This window comes from Myotis nattereri (genome assembly GCF_964212035.1).
Source record: "Myotis nattereri genome assembly, chromosome: 17".
Taxonomy (NCBI): Eukaryota; Metazoa; Chordata; class Mammalia; order Chiroptera; family Vespertilionidae; genus Myotis; species Myotis nattereri.
Genome location: NC_138092.1, coordinates 17,590,809 through 17,595,692, shown reverse-complemented (window position 1 = coordinate 17,595,692; position 4,884 = coordinate 17,590,809).

Genomic DNA, 4,884 nt, shown 5'->3' with positions numbered 1-4,884 from the left:
TCATTGACTTGATTCTTGCGCTCCTCTGGTCTGCTGTCGGGAGTCTGTATATTATCCTTTATTTCAGTCAGTGTATGCTTAATTTATAGTTGGTTCCCCAATATAAGATCGAGGGTCTCATTAGTTTTCTTGTAGATCTCATTAAGTTTATCGGCGGCTTCTAAACAGTTCTTGAGAGACCTTAAAAGTGTGGTTCTGAACTCTATATCTTCCATTGACAATTTTGTCCTGTTTCTTTGTCTCCGCATTTTGTTATGCTTTCTTGGTGCACCCCCTAGTGGTCTTTGTTCACAGTCTTATAGTTAAATCTTGATTGTTGTAGCTACTTCCAGGGAGGGTTTGATCTCCAGGCCAAGTGGCTATGAGAATCAGCTGTGTCTGCAGTGAGAGAACTTCTGTCCTCTAGGGAGGTGCTAATCTAGCCTTTGCCTGAGGCTATCCGGCAAATGCCTCTGTGCAGGGCTTGGGCGGGGCGGGTCGCACAGGATCAGCAGGGTGGGCCGGATAGAGCAGTTATGGCGGCTCTCAGTCCTGTCCCCAGGGGCTCTGCCTCTCTGAGTCCCAGCACTGGCTGCAAACCTCGGAGAGAAAGCTGCACTCGCTCTGACTGAAGCCAGACAGTCCCGCTTTTCCCGTTTGAGTCTGGGTCCCTAAAGACTCGCCCGGATCTGGAGCTCAGAGTCTGCGACTCCCTCCCGATTGAAAACGCCAACCGCGCCCTCCGCCGCCAGCCGGCTCCGCGCACTCCGCACCTCAGAATTTGACTTCAGCACTGCGCCTCCTCTGAGTGTCCGTATGCGTTTCTCTTTCCTCCTAGTTGTAGGACTTCCACTCAGCCAGCGTTCCTGTGGTTCTGGGTGATGTCCATTCCGTTTTTTGGTTTCACTCTTGAAGTAGTTGTTCAAAGCAGCAAACTCCGGCGTTAACCTATGCCGCCATCTTGGTTCTCCCCCAACTATACATTTTCTTGAAGGTCATTGCTTTTGTCTTCCCTTTAGTCTTTGAGTTTTCATAGAGACTTCTTAAATAGAATCTGAGACTTGTAGTTTTTGAGTTTTTGAGTTGTAATCCCATGATACTGATGTGGCGGTACCGTGTGGGGAAGGGAAAGGACTCGGTAGTCCTACAGTGAGGTCTCAGTCTTCCGTGAGCCTGAGTTGGGTATTTTCCTTCCCCCAGTCAGGCTCTCTTGGTAGATCTTGTGAAGAACAGAAAGCTCTGGCTATATTTCCAAATGGTTACTTCCCCCTCCTCCTGCTGGAAGCCCTAGGGCATTCGTCTCCCATCTTCACAGTGAGAACATGATAGGGCTCCCAGAGGTAAAATTAATGAACGTGTGAGTCCCCTTGAAATTGGACCCCTTTGGAGTTTTTAACTCTCAGACTACTTAAGCCACTTAGCAACTCATCAATTAGAGCTTAAATTATCCCTACCAATACTAGTTCCTTTTGCTGGCTTCTGCTCCTGGTAAACTGATTCTCTGTGTCTTCCTGTCTCTCTAGTTTTAGAGAAAACAATTTGTCCTTTGACCTAGTTCTCTGATGAATCTTAAGAGTTGATGAATTTCTGTTTGTTTAACTTTTTTTTCTTATGAGGGTGGGAGTGACAGCTTCCGAGCTCTTTCAGTACTTTATTAGGTGCAATGAACACTATATTTTCTATTATATTTAATTTTATCTCATTTAAAAATTGCTGGTCACAACCCACTAAACTGGGTTACTCTATGGTTATTCAAGTATGAGAAAGAAATGCCATTGAATTCTTCTATAACCTGAAAGTGGGGAAGCTATGTCTCCAGAAGCAATAAAGATAACAAATTTGATTAGATAAAATTAGAAATATAATAATAAAACGGCTAAAAAAAATGACCAACTTGGAAAAAGTCTATGTCACAGGTAAAGGGAACACATTTTTATTTAATGTTTTAAAAAATTAGCTATGAAGCCATGAAAAGACATGGAGGAAATATAAATGCATATTACTAAGAAAAAGGAGCTAATCTAAAAAGTCTGCATACTATCTGGTCCCAACTTTATGACATTCTGGAAAAAAAATAAAGTATGGGGACAATAAAAGAATCAGTGGTTGTTGGGCATTAGGAAGAAGGAAATAGGGAATGCACAGAGGATTTTTAGGAAAGTGAAACCATTCTGTGTAATAGTATAATGGGGGATATAAGTCATTATATATTTTTCCAAACCCATAGAATATAATAATAGTGAACTCTAATGTAAATTATAGGCTTTGGGAAACAATGATGTGTCAATGTAAGATCATTGATTCTAATAAATGTACCACTCTGGAACGAGATTTTCATAGTAAGGGAGACTGTGTATGTCTGGGGACATTCTGCCGCACATTCTGCTCAATACTGCTGTGCACCTCAAATTGTTCTTTAAGAAAAAGTTTACTAAAATTGTTTTTAGCCCTAGCCAGTATGGCTCGATAGATAGAGCATAGACCTGAACACCGAAGGGTGGTGGGTTCGATTCCAGTCAAGCTCACATACCTGGGTTGTGGGTTTGATCTCTGGCCCCGGTTGGGACACGTGCAGGGGAGGCAACAAATACATATGTCTCTCTCACATCAATGTTTTTCTCTCTCCTTACTCGCTTCCACTTTCTCTAAAAATCAATGGAAAAAATATTCTCCGGTGCGGATAACAACAACAACAAAAAAAGTTTTTAAATAATAAAACAAACCATACAAATGGTTAGCAACAGGAAATAAAAAAGAAAATAGGATGCAGGAGACAGAAATGAAAGCTGAATTTCTTTGAATATTCCTTGTTACATAAAACTAACATTGGAATCATGTAAACATATTACATAATTATAAGACAAAATAAAGTTGGAGGGAAATTTAATTCCTAAAAGTAAAAAATGAAGTGAAAGAAACAAATGAAACTAACTTATATCCAGTTTAGTGGGATAACCATACAAATAGGAGCTATTCCAAGTCATTTAAAACACAGTAAGTTGACATTATAGCCTTCATTTGGTATGACCTAAGAACAAAAGACCTGCCCACCAAAAAAGTCTTACATTGTTTTTATTAATCATATTACTTATGGTAGTATTTACATTATTACTCTGAGACTATATGTGATAATATAATAAAGCAAATGAGTAATTATGTTGAATTCATTGAGAACCAAGATTTTTGGCATAGAAGACACAAATAAAAGTTATATGAGGTTAAGGAAAATTTCTCTAGCCCAAAATTTAAAGTGGAAATGTCAATATGAACTCATATTACCTTTTTGAAAATGTACACTTTGTGTCTAACAAAAAATTCTAAAAACAATGAACCCAGTATCAGTGAGCACCCTTAAAACACAAATTGTGATCTCTAAATACCATTTCTCACTAAAAGGAACTCTGTAACACTACATGTACTGATGAGCCTTGAATATCATATCAACCAGAAAGCAAGGAAACTATCAAAGATTACTAAGGTCATATTTAAAGGCTCAGATGTCAACTTGGCTTATTCACTTGGGCCTTCAAATATCAATAAGGATACTAACTGCAATGGATTGATACAAATCCAATGTATTTAAATTTATAAATTCAAAATGATTCTTAAAAATACTTCATTGATCATCATTATTTTGAAAATGAACTATACATTAGGGAAAGCAAATAATGTTGAGAAGGTTTACTTCCAGCTGATAAACAATAAATGAATGATGGAATTATAATATCACTATTTTGCAACCCCTACTATTTAATGGATGTAGGCAATAATCATTAATAACTGCTAACATCACTGAAAGTGAGACAAGCAGACATTATGTACTTTCTAGGAGAAGTAAAGAACATCTCCTGACAAGAACCAGCAGTAACTGCCAGCCATGTGAGTGAGACCATTTTAGATCCCTAGTCTTCCCAGTACCCATGACTCTTGTCAAAGATAAAAATCTATCTATTTCCTGCCTACATTCTTGACCCACAGAATCATGAACAGTTAAAACTTGCTTTGAGAAATTAGGTTTGAGATAATATGTTACATAGCAATGACTAGCTGATTTAAAAGTATAAAACTATCTTGCAAATAGCAATACTTCCTTAGGAGAAGACAATAAAGAACTATAATATAGACGTAATCTTTAAGCAAATACAGAAAGATAAAGAAGAATTTCATTTAAACGCCAAAAAATTAATTTCATGTCCCATCAAATTAAAAATAAAATGCTCTCTGAAGTATTGCAAGGCAGATAGATGGTCAATAAGTGGTCTAGGCCAGCTGGGATGGCTCGGTGGTTGGGCGTCAACCTATGAACCTGGAGGTCACAGTTCAGTTCTGGTCAGGGCACATGCTCAGGTTGCGGGCTAAATCCCCAATGGGGAATATGCAGGAGGCAGCCGGAAAATGATTCTCCCTCATCATTGATGTTTCTATCTTTCCTTCTCCCTAACTCTTTGAAACAAATAAAAAAAATATTTTTTTAAAAAGTGATGTAGAGTTGGAAATAATCTCTACATTTTTTTTAACAGTGAGGTTTATCCAGCAAGATAAATAGTAAAATAGAGACATTAACCTTAATGTCTCAGTTAATAGCTCAGATTTTATTCAGGAGGCAACAGAAAGTTGGCCAAAGATTCTGAGCAGGGCAGTGACATGATTACATCAGTGTTTTAACAAAAGTCACTGTTTTAGAATGGATTGGTATTGGAAAAACTTGACAAAGCAAGGCCAGTTGGGATGATTTCCAGATATGAGGTTATGAGAACTTGCACTGGGGAGATGACAGTACATACACATTCGAGAAACAATCTAATGAATAATTAAGAGAAGACTGAACCGATTAAGGAAATGAAGAAGGAAAATCCATGAGGAGGAAGGAATTCTCTCAGATTATCTTCTGACTGCAAAGGCAAC